The sequence below is a fragment of the Echinops telfairi genome, unplaced genomic scaffold, assembly GCF_000313985.2.
Source record: "Echinops telfairi isolate 266 unplaced genomic scaffold, ASM31398v2 ScPeMD7_1;HRSCAF=3_0, whole genome shotgun sequence".
In the NCBI taxonomy this organism is placed as follows: Eukaryota; Metazoa; Chordata; class Mammalia; order Afrosoricida; family Tenrecidae; genus Echinops; species Echinops telfairi.
In genome coordinates this window covers 7,760,178-7,773,122 of record NW_022103896.1, presented here as the reverse complement: position 1 = coordinate 7,773,122, position 12,945 = coordinate 7,760,178, and positions in this window count along the sequence as shown.

The following is a 12,945-nucleotide window of genomic DNA, read 5'->3' as shown; positions in this document are numbered from 1 at the left end:
CCCCCGCAGTGTAGAAAGTGCTTGGGCCAAACACCATCTGGGTGCCACTGCTCCAAGATCCCTGGGTCTTGCCCCCGTGCCCAAAGGGCTCAGTGGGACCCAGTGTGGACATCCTCTCCCCTGAGGGGCATCCCCGTTTCAATGAGGCGGGCTTGCATTTGGGGACAGAGCTCTCTCTCTGGTTGGGCAGATGGACCAAGGACTGTGTCTCATCTGAAGGAAGCTCTTCTTTCTGGGTGGGTTTCCACCCATGCAGAATCAAAAGTGCTTCAAGAACCATCCCCACTGAGCTCCTGTTTCCCCGCTCAGCGGTCAGCATCTTGGTTGGGATAATAATATTTGGTGGGTTCCCTTCCACGGTCCCCTCATAAAATCATGCTGATGAAACTCCCAGCAGAGCCCAGTACTTCTCTCAGACCCTGGGCTTGTCCTGCTCACACCCATAAAATCAGACTCATAACGTCCAGCATTCTGCGAGGCAGGGCGTCCTCTGATCTGGACGTTGTGCAAACACCGTATTACAGAGAAGCACTCCTTGGGTGACCAGTGAGTTACAGTCGTCAATCTGTCCTTAAGTGGAGTCTGCATGTAAGCAGACAGTCAGATATGATTCCTATCTAACACCAGCTGGTCAAAATGTTTGTCTTACGTAGTGTGCCTTCCTGTGTACAAAAAGGATTTGGACATGCTAAAACATCTTTAACATAATAACACGGTAATAATAATAATAATAAGATGATGATGATAATGTTTTGCTACGAGTTTCAAGGTAGCATGCAAGCAGGCCTCTCTTTGGCCGTTGGCCCTGGGCCCCTTGTTTAGCCTGGGCCAGTGTTCCAAACCTCCACCAGTACATTCCTGGAGGGCATCCCACTCCACGAGTAAGCCTTGAGCCAGAGGTGCACAGTTCTCTCCCTCCATGATGGCTTTCCTGACAACAGTCCAAAGGACTCACAGAATCAAAACACATACAACAAGGACAAATTCCCAGGCCAATGTACACAGGTCTCTAGCATGCTCTCTTTAATCTAGGCCCTTGGCCCATCATATAAATTAATCCTAATTGATCTAACATTTGTTCTCCTGATGTGCCAGGACTGTTTTGGTGGAGGTCAAGCTCTCAGATGCTCACGGAAAGGCCAACAGTTCAAATCCACCAGCTGCTCCAGGGAGGAAAACAAGGCTGTCTGCTTTCCTAAAAAGGCCCTATCGTGGAAACCCCGTGGTGTAGATCTACTCTGTCCTCTAGGCTCGCTGAGAATCGACTCGGCTGGACAGGTCTGGCAGCACCATAGCTATGATGACACCCATTTCTTGACGGTGGATGCTGGCATTTGTTGGTGCAGACTGGCACAGTGGGGTGACTAACTCCTGCCCCTTCAAGACTTTCTTTCTTAGATGAGGCAAGAGAGGTTCTGCAAGGTGGTATCAGAGAAAACTGGTGGCAGTGAGCCCTCCAGAACCTTCATGGGGTTAGGCATCTCCAACTGGTCTCTCTATAAAGGCGCCACCAGCTGCCCCTCCCGAGAAAGATGGGGCTTTCTACTCCCGTAAGGAGTCACAGTCTCAGAAACCCACAGGGGCAGCTCTACCCTGTCTTATGGGGTCCCTGTGAGCCACAGTCAACTCGAGGGCCCTGAGTTTGGGATTTAGCTTAACAGCCTGAACGATACAGGAAATGCGCTCCAGGACCCAATTCGGTCTGAGCATGTCTGGTGACGGGCGCTCACTGCTGTTCATCTCGGCGTGTCGGCTGCGGGCAGGCTCTTCCTTAGGTTGTGTTGCTTTCTGAATCCATGAGTTCTGCTTGCTGGTCTCCACCACTGGGGCCTGGAGGACTGGTCCACAGCCTCGAAGGATGATGGGATTCAGCGAGGCAGGCATGAGAGAAGGCCTGGGGAGTGTCTCTCTGAGAGCCCTCACCTGCGCCGCCCCTCACGCTCCCAGCACAGTGGTCTGGTGTGGGCAGGGAGCCCAGCTCAGCCAATGTGGAGGAGGAATGAGGCCTGGCCCCTGACCTCAAGGTGGCCACTCCAGCAGGCTGATCGTGTGACCAGCACAGCTCTGGAGGTGACATGCGGACTCACTGTGGTGGCCAGGCGAGGGGTATTTAGAAGGCCCTCTGGGTGGAACTGAGATACATTCTGGAGGAACAGCTAGAGAAGACTGACCATGGGTGAGGCCAGGGAGGAAACCACTCCTGCCGAAAACCTTGACCTGTCTCTCCTGGACAGACCGTCACTCAGGTGCAGTCATTGCCCCATGAGGGTCTTCTTCTCACACACAGTCTCAAAGCTCAAACTCACTGCCACCCAATCGATTCTGGCTCCTCAGGACCCCCAGGCTAGGGTAGCACTGCTCCTGGGAATCATGGGGACAGAAAGCCTCATCTTTCTCCTTTGGAGTTACTGGTGGTTTTGAACTGCTGACCTTGTGGTTAGCAGCCTAATGCCTAGCCACACCACCACCAAGGTTCCTTCTGGTCAGGTTGGTCTTTAGAACACAGGCTAGAGGAGCCAGCGCCTGACTTTCCCCTCTGCACCCTTCAAAGGAGTGGGCTGGCCTCAACCGTGATGGTCCGTCACACCCTAATGAAAAGCCAGGTAACTCGGCTAAACCAATGTGAAAGCTCAAGGAAATCAAAGCTTTAAAAAAAACCAAGACACAAACCAACCCAGCAGGTGGTCAGGCAACACTTTGGAGGAGGAAGAGCAGAGGGTCTCAGCCAGGCCATCCTTGTCACTCAGGCAGGGAGGGTCTGTCCTCCTAAGAGCTTACCTCCCCACAGAAAGCTCCGGGCTGAGGGGAGAGGAGCAGACGGTCCCTAATTAAAGGCTGGTCACTCTAGAGTCATCTCGGTCAAGCACACCTGGGTGGGTGGGTGTTGAGGGGAGGAGGGGTGGCAGTGGTTCTCTCTAGCTGGTCTTTCCCTTGGCCATGTGGGCATGGGGTGGTCAGGGGGTCATTCTCCCTTGTCTTGCTGGGGGGCTGCACGCATCTTCAGAAGGTGGGGTTGGGAGAAACAGGCACACACTGTATTAGAATTTGAATTCTGAGCACCTGGTCTGCCCTTGAAGGAGAACAGTGAACCCCCCATCCCACCCCCAATCCATCTGCAGGGTCCCCCTCCTGCATGAAGCTTCCATTGAGACCCTCTGATCCCTAACCAGGGAGGTACACAATCCTGCCCCCAGGCATAGTGCATTACCACCACTGCCAGCCAGTCCAGGAGGGGCAGTCTCTCTTGCGGCCTTGCCTGGTGTGTCCTGGAAGGAGATCTTCCCACTGGGGGTCACAGAATCATGAGTCATGTCATGCCTACCTAGTTGGGAGACCCTGACCCAAGCTTGTTGATGCTTCTGTCTCACACCATGGGCATGTCCCAACCATGGCTCCATCCTGCTTTGGGAATGCCCCCTGTAACTGTGATGCGCTGACTTGCTGCCACCATGCTTTTCTGACAGGTACCGTTGCTCACTGTGTCTCAGCTAAGTCTCCATTCATGGTAAATCCTGGGAAGCCATTATAACCTCGCACTAATGGACTCCCTCATCTGAGATGTTTCTTTGGCTAGTCTCAATCCTACATACAATTAAATAGATGCTTTCTTTTGATTATATTTGAGTTTAGGGGTCTCTTTTGTCCCCAAAACAATACATTACATTGTGCAGGGCCCTCAGGGATCTGAAGACCCCTTGGGCCTTTGACCAAATCCAGTGAGGGATAGATGCCCTGAAGTCACCTAGGCTGAGGGGTTGGGCTATAGGTTTTGCTCTCTAACCTTGTGTCTTAGTCCCGGTAGACTAGAAACAAATTCATAGACACTCATGTGTGTAAGAGAGAGTTTTCAATCAAAGAGTAATTGTACATTAGGAAAACATCCCAGCCCAGTCCAGATCAAGTCCATGAGTCTGATATTAGCCCATATGTCCAATACCAATCTGTAAATTCCTCTTCACTCTCAGAAAACACATGCAATGATGCCAAATGCAGGACAACACAGGCAGGTGGGTGAAAAGTTTTGTGGATCCAGTGGCGGTAGAAGCATCTCAACACTGGCAGGGGTCTCCACGTGGCTCTTCCAGTTCCCAGGGAACAGGGTCTGTCAGCGTAGTGCCATATGTCTTGTCAGTAGAGCATCTCTCATAGAGTGAGAAGAGAGAGTGTCTCCTACATCCAAGGAGGAAAAAAAGCAATTCCCAGAATCCTCAGGGGAAGGCCTTGCCCACGTAGAGACCTCACTGGCTACCACCTGATTGACAGCCTAGACTCCACCCCTTCACTCGTAATCCTTTCAGATTGACAAATGATTATAGAACTACCGCACCTTGTTGTGGTTGCTGGGTACCAGCGGGTCAGTTCAGACTCGTAGCGGTGCCAGGCACAACCAAATGAAAGACCACTCAGTCTTGCACCACCCCTACAATTGTTCTTAGAGCCCATTGTTCTCCGACCCTACTCTGGCCTATTGCTTGTGCCATAACCCAGGACAACAGGTGACGTGGACGGAGGGAAAGGGGCCCTGTGTTCCTGTCTCGATTGTGCCTCTGACCACTTGTGAGACCTGGGTCAGTTGACCTTGAACAAGTTAGTTGACCTCTGAACTTGAGATGGCTGCCGTGTGAAGTGGGTCCCAGGGCTATCTTGCTCCCTGGTGGCTCTGCTCTTTGTGAATTCCACCACAGATGCGGGGTGCTTCAGGTCTAGCTATTCTGGTTTGGTTAGGGATCGGTTCCATGGAGGTGAGAATACATGCCCTGAGGAAGCCCCAGGGACCCTCCAGATGGCCCTGTGAGGGGCACTGAGCCATCCTCCATCTGCTCCACCACCCATTGCACTGCCTCTTTGCCTTTCAAGGTCTTGGTCTTATTTGACCCCAGCCCTGAGGTCCGGCCAGGCCACCACACGCTAGTGGCCAATGATTAGCAGCCTGACCCTTGCCTTGGGGACAGGAGGGCCCAGGGTTGCAGGGTTTCTGCTTACTGGGTGAGTGGGCATACTTGGGCCCTTCTCCAAAATCAGTTGCTGTTCCAAACAGGACAGGGTGGAGGGGGGCTCCCACCAGGACAGGCTCCAGCTTTCCAGTGAGAGGGTTCTGTTACTTTCAAAGCATTTGGGGATCCCCACCCGGGGGTTCCCGGTCATTGACTGGGAAGCAGTTGTTTTGCTCTCTTCGTATGAACCAGTCTTCGTATTGGGTGCCTGCAGTTGCTAAGGACTGGTGAGTTCACTCAGATTCAGTGCACCTCACTAATGGTCTGCTAATACACACTCAGACTGGGGTCCACTCTGCACACCATGTCACCTTCTATGTGCCGCTTACCGCGACTCCTTCTTGAAATCACCACCACCACCCCCACCACCCCGCTTGCACTTCACGCCCCAGAAAAGCCCACCTTGCGTTAACCTTCCTCCCAGGTGCCCCGCATCCCCACCCCCAAAACCCACCTTCGCCCAGTTGTCTGGCCACCCTTTGGACCTCTCTGATATACCTTATCACCTTATGACTACTTCTGATAAGTGTTAATTCTTAGATCTTCTGATTGATCTGTATTGGACTTTGATCGCAGACGTTGTCTTAGTCATTGACATAAACAGGGCTGCATGTGAACAATTTCACTATCTCATAAAGCAGCCCTGGCCGAGAAAGGACTGCCTGTGGGATGAACCCTCCTCCCTGGCACATTCAAGGTGGCTTTAAACGCTTTCATGGAAAAGGGGGATTTGAAGACAATGGAATTTTCCCATGAACTTTTTGAAACATGCTTGTAGCTGGTACATTAGATGCCCTTATTCGATAGTGAGAAGCCATTCATGAATTGAATCCTAGTCCCCACTTTGTCCAGGGCCTTTGAAGTTTATTTAGCCTACTTCAGTCTAGCTTCTAGCAAGTTCTCTTCAATTCATTCCCCTCTGGGAAAAGGATATCTTCTAGCAAGATCTGTGCATTTGCTCAAGCAATGTGCCAGGCCCCCTGCTAGGTACGGGGCGAACAGGTGAACAAAAGCCCCTCATGGTGGATGGAGGCATGTTGGTATGTGAGCACGTCCCATGTGCATGTAGAGAGAGCAGATACTAGCTTTAGGCACCTGTAAATGCAGAGATGGGAAGGTGGGCACCCATGTCATGTACCCACTGAAGACACAGATACAGGTATCCCTCAGCCCTGACCAAACACCTTCCAAAATGGACTTTCTGGGCTTGCAAGCTCAGGACCACAGAGTCATGGGGCAACTCAGTCAACTGACATAATAAAACCAAGAACCAAATGCACTGCCATTGAGCCAATTCCGACTCAACGTGACTCTAAAGGACAGGATAGAACTCCCCTTGTGGGTTTCTGAGATTAGAAGTCTATACAGAAGTAGAAAGCCTTGTCAGAGCAGCTGGTGGTTTCGAACAGCTGTCCTTGAGGTTAGCAGCCCAACATGTAACCATTAATCCACCAGTGCTGCCTTAACAGGCATAATAAGAGTTCCCTAAATCATGATCTGCATTCTAGTGAGTGAGTCATGTTTGAAGTCTTGACAGTTTGCAAGTGGTCGTCTAAGTTCCAACTTGGGGCCTCTCTCCTTCCCGGGAGCAAAGCAGTATGGAGACCACCAAAAATGGAGAGGAGAGCCCAGTGCACACGAGCCACAGCTTCATTTCTCCTGAGACCAGAAGAACTAGGTGGTGCCCCGCCCATGACACGGATCGTTCTGACCGGGGTCACAATCGTTAGTCCTGCTTAGAATGGGAGAAAGATGGGAAGCAGAACTCAAATTCTTATTTTATTTTCTAAGCTTCAGACAAACAGGAAGAATAGCCGACTGAGGACTCCCAGCGGCACATGTCAGCGAGCAATGCGTGTGGAAATTCTCAAATGGGAACCCAAGTTACTGTGTCAACGTTCAGCAGAAACTTGAGAAGATATGATTAAAAGAAGCAGAAGAAAGCCGCTCATCCCCAATTTCCAGGAGCTTGCCAGCAGACCACAAACACAGACCCAAGCATGCCCACTCCTCGCTGGCCGGGCCACTCAGACTCGCCGCCATCCTACAGGACAGGGCGGAGCTGCCCTTGCAGGTTTCTGAGACTGTCCTCCCGGAGTAGAAGGCCTCATTTTTCTCCCTCGGAGTGGCTTGGGGTTTCAAACGACTGAGTTCTACCACCAGGATTCTCAGACCACAAACAACAAGGCCCAAAGTGAATCAGAAGTGATTGGCAGGGGTACTAAGATGGGGCCAAGGCAGGGGAGCGTTTAGCTGGAGGGTCTGGGAGGCCGGGGGCTCAGCCCTGCAAAGCCAGCGGGAGCCCACTCCTGGCGGAGCAAAGAAGACGGAAGGAGCCTGGCCTGCTTAGAGGGTGGAAGGCAGCAGGGAGGCCGAGTGGGAACAAACACATTCCGTCCAGGGCCCAGCACGTGAGCGCCCGAGCCTGGACAGGGCAGGGCAGGGCTGCTGAGGATGTGAAAGGAGACCAGTGTGCAAGGGGAGGGTGTGGGCAGAGCCCTGCAGGCTCAGCAGGCCTTGGGTTACTGCCTGAGGCTCATGGACGCCACTGTGGGCTCCAGGGAGGACCCTGGTGGCGGTTTCCTGTCCCCCACTGAGATGCTGGTATCAGTTCTGGAGACCCAGAGACTCACCCCAGCCCCTCCACCGCCCCAGAGGATGGGAAGTGGGACTTCCCACAGGTATTTTTAACACAGGGCAGTAACACGCCTCTCTTCCTGCTTGGCTGAGGCACGCCTGGCCAGGCAGTGGGGTGGGGCTGGTCATAGCCACCGCCCCCCCACAGGCCTCTGGCACAATCCTGGAGCCCCAAAACAGCGGGGTAACCAGCAAGCCTGCCCTCGGAGGCCCACCTCTGCCAGGCACAGACAGGAAGGAAGGCAGGCCTAAGGCTGGCAGAAGGGCACAGCCCCAGACGGTCCAGACCTCTGGGAATGTCCGTTCACCTTGTATGTTCAGTTTTGCAGCCATGGGCAAGGTGCTGTGGTGCCCATTGTACTGTGACAATCAAGGCTCAGGGACAGCATTGGCCTTGACAAGTCCTGCCTCCCTCTCTGCCCAGGCCACACTGGGTTCCTGCCCTGTGACAGCACCACTGGTAGAAACGCCAGGGCTTCGGGGACGTCTGCTCTGCCAGATGGTGACCGAATGGACAGGAATTGGTACAGAGGGGGCTTCGTCGTCCCCTCTCCTCAGTTCTGCAAGCTTGCATGCTCTGGAGTGCGTGCACGCGCATGCACGCACACACACACACACACACACACACCACCCTGTTTGAAATACTACACACACACACACCACCCTGTTTGAAATACTACACACACACACACACACACACACACACACACTACCCTGTTTGAAATACATACCACGAACACCATGCACATACCACACATACAAGTACCCCATACATACACTCATATGCCACATCCACATCCCAACATGCATGCGCATGACATACTAGACCTCTGCTATACACCCAATCTGCACCCACACCATGTACTCAAACACACACAACACACCCCACGCATACCACATATGCGTGCACAGCACACACCTCACCATACACACATCACATGCTCCTCTGCGTGCACACACACACACACACCTTACACTTGCCACATACCACAAATACACCACACACACACACACACACATACCACACAGGCCTCTGTCATGAGTGGCACGGGGAGGCATTTCTGACCTCCTCTGGCTTTCCCATTGCCGCGTGCAGGGGTCAGACAAGGCTCCATGCGTCACCCTTCTCTACCTCTTCTGACACCAACAGCTCCTCCCACCCCACTCCCGTCGATGCTGGGTCCATAATTCATTCAGTGACCACGCGGAACTCACAGACTAAGCCCACCGTGAAGGGGTTTATCAGGGAAGTTCACAGGTCTCCGCACATCAGGATCAGTAAACAGTAAGGATACAGCTGTTGGTCCACAGCCACGCCTTTCCTCAGCCAGCAGTCACGTCTTTCTCCGGTCCTCCGCCTCTCAAGCGGTCCCTTGACTTCTGCTTCTGTGGGTCAACACGCACCTGTGTCTTTCTCCCAGCCCTGCAGCTTGGGCCAGACGGGAAGCCCCCCATCATCTCAGCGCTGCTCCCCCGTGCCGAGTCTCCTTGCCACAGTCTACATATCTGGTCTCTGCGGTATCCGCTGTGGAAACCAAGATCTTGGAAGTCCTCTTCTGATGGTCCCTGGGACTCCTCGTGCATGCCAGATGGCTCTGATATACCGAGGATGGCCTTGATGGAGGTGAGGCTTGTCTTTTAGCTGATCATCCCCCAAAGGAAATGAAGGACGGTGCCTTACCTTACCCTTCTGGTAAAGTCGCCTAGAGATGCCTCTATGGAAACAAAGGGCATGGATTGGTCTGTAGCCTCTACCAGTCAGACTGAACACCTTCATGGTGGTGGTTCAGTGGTTACATGGTCACCAGCTTCTTCTCAAGAGAAAGAGCGGGAATTTCCATTCCTGTAAAGAGTTACAGTCTCAGACACTCACAGGGGCAGCTCTACTCTGTTCTATAGGGTCACCATGAGTCGGCATCGCCTGCCTGGCAGCGAGTTTGGTTTGAAAATCCTGTAACAAGTGAGCTCCCTCCAAAATGGAATTATAGCCATAGGCATAGGAGTCCAGAATTATAACATAATCCATGTATGGAGTTGAGGCTAGAAGGCCCATCTTAATTGGCTACATCTCCGCCACATACATGCTGTAGTGGAGCTTAAATTCTGAGCACCCTCACTTGTAGAAGGCTATGTGTGCTAGGCAGGGCTTTCTAGAGAAACAAAACCAGGACTCTTATGATTAGATAGATAGATAAGTTTATACAGTGAGAAGGAATATAACAGCTCAGTAGTCCACACAGCAATACAGAGGGTTCAGTTCAACTCACTTCCGTGGAACAGTGAATATACTCACAGGGCTGCCGGGTCCAAGGTCAAGGACGCAGATAGTGGAGTCCTCCCTCGGGCTAGCAGTTTGCCCACAGAGTCTGCAGCAAGCAGCAGGGAGGGTCGCCAACAGTCAAAAGTTCAGGAGCTTAGCGAAGTAGGCCCAGATGGGATACTGAAGCAACAGGGTACACCAGCCTCAAGCCCAAGTGATAAGCGCACCAGCAGCGTGGCGAAGCACGTTTCGAAGGAGCCTCAAGCTCTAGTGACATGATCCACGAGTTGGCCTGGCCCACAGGTGGTGTAGCTCACAGGTTGAGGCAGAGAACTAGCTACAGCAGCAACATGGCTTCAGCGTGCTCAGATCACCAGTGAGCCAGACAGAAGGGGCGGGCCTTGCAGAGCCATTTGTCTCTGTACGCTCCAATGAAAGTGTAACCTGATTAATCCTACATGTTCCTATTGGTCAGGTGGGCACAATAAACCTGACTATCACACTATGGATGACAGCGACAGCCAAAAATCCTTTCACAGAGTCCCTGTAGACTAACCCTCCAATGAGTCCCTACCCATCATTAACCACGGATGTCAGAATCTTGCCCTTAGGCAGAGTGCAGGAGAATGTGGAGCACCGCAACCCCTCTCTAGCCAGCTCAGGGAAGTGCTGTGTCTCTTAGGGGCTCGCCCTGGGGGTGCGGGGACAGTAAAGGGGGTTGCATAGTCATGAGCTATACCTTATCAGTCCAATCTTGAGTCCTTGGTTGGAAAGTCCTGGACCAATTCTGTAAGCCCTCTCTCTGACCTAATATTATCGCCCGGTCATGGTCCTGCTCCGTTTCTGTTGTTCCCCCTGTAACTGTGACGTATTGATCTGCCACCACTCGTGCATTTGTGAGTCTCCTTTGTTTCTCGCCATATTTAACCAGTGTCCTGACTGGGCATGCTCAGGCGCCATTTTGATCTCATGCTAATGGCCTCCCTCATCCGGATGGTGTGTGCATGTCTTTTTTTTAATCATTTTGTTAGAGGCTCATACAACTCTTATCACAATCCATACACACATCAATTGTGTAAAGCGCATCTGTACATTCATTGTCCTCATCATTCTCAAAACATTTCCTCTCCACTTAAGGCCCTGCATTAGGTCCTCATTTTTCCCCTCCCTCCCTGCTCCCCCCTCCCTCATGAGCCCTTGATTATTTATAAATTGGTATTTTGTCATATCTTGCCCTGTCCGACGTCTCCCCTCACCCACTTTTCTGTTGTCCGTCCCCCAGGGAGGAGGTCACATATAGTTCCTTGTAATCAGTTCCTTCTTTCCTACCCACTCTCCCTCTACCCTCCCTGTTTCGCCACTCACACCACTGGTCCTGTAGGGCTCATCCGCCCTGGATTCCCTGTATTTTCAGTTCCTATCTGTACCAGTGTACATCCTCTGGTCTAGCCAGACTTGCAAGGTCGAATTCGAGTCATGGTAGTGGTAGCGGGGAGGAAACATTTAGGAACTAGAGGAAAGTTGTATTTTTCATCGTTGTTACATCACACCCTGACTGGCTCATCTCCTCCCCGAGACCCCTCTGCAAGGGGATCTCCAGTGGCCTACTAATGGGCTTTGGGTCTCCACTCTGCACTCCCCCCATCATTCACTATGGTAAGTGTGCATGTCTTTAAGACTTAATAAATGCACTCCTTAAATTATAATTGAGATTGAGGGCTCTTTTGTACCCTAAAATAATACACGCACCACATGCCATTCAATACTACCCTGAGTGCACATCCCAGACATCACGCACCTCACATAGCACATACACCAGGTACAAACCAGACACTACATACACACACCTATCATACATATATACACAATATACACACATCACACACACATACACATCATGGACCCCAGATACAACACATGTGACACACAGCATGTACACGTACCTCATATAGACACATACACACACTTCACATACCCACATATACGCCATGCCCACCTCGCATACTCATACACACAGCACACTGATCACACATAGATATAATATACACACATACCATGTACACATCACCAGATACACAGCACAAATATGCCACACCAGCATGTACACACACCTCGTACATGCACATCCGCACCTCCATACACCACACACACACTGCTGCACCTACCACCCCCAGCCCTCCCAGGCCCTGGGCATCTCAGCTGCACAGTAGGGAGTGGGGTAACCAGACCCTCCCGGATGAGGTGGACAGGAGTGGGTGGTGGTGGTCTTTCTGCTGACTGGCTTGTTTGATCCTTTCAGAAGCCATGTCTGTGCTAGACACCCTCTTCTGAGAAGGCTCCAGTGGTCTGGGGTGGGGCTGGCAGGGGAATGCTGCCTCCACTTGGCAGTGGGTCCTTCAATATAAGGCAGGGGTCTTAGTCCAAAGGGCTCCAGGCCCCTGAGCCCGTGAGGAAACTGAGGCCCACAGCCAGCCGACAAGATGGTAGGCCCAAGAGCCTGCAGACAGGGCTTTGATTGTTTTGCACAGTGTGGGGAGCTTGGAGGGGCTGGAAGGGGTCCAGAGTGTGTGGCTGACCTGGGTGGGGAGGGGCTGAAAGGAGCACCCCCTCTTGCCCCATCATGTCCCTGGAAGAGGAGGCGGCAACTCAGGGCTGGAGGCCCGCCACGTGGCCACTCTGCTCTTCAGCTTCACAGGAAGGCACTGAACTGGGGTGTGGGGTGGCTGTGGTGAGAACTGACCTCCTTGGAGCCTTCTGGGGACCAGGCTGCCACCCTCCATCCCCCTACCCCCCACCCTGCCCACCCCCTTGGCCCCAGTGTCACTCCTAACCATTCAGAGCAGGGGCCTGAGTGAGTCAGGGGTCCTGGGCCACTCTCTACAGGTTGGGGAGGAAACAAGACTGCGACAGCATGTGGGGCGAGCTGTTGTTACCTCGTCAGGCTGGGTCTGGGGGCTGAGAGCCCTTCTGAGCTGTGGATTGATTCTGTGCATGAACCTCAGAGAGAGAGAGAGAGAGAGAGAGAGAGAGAAGCGGGGACGATAAGTGACCATC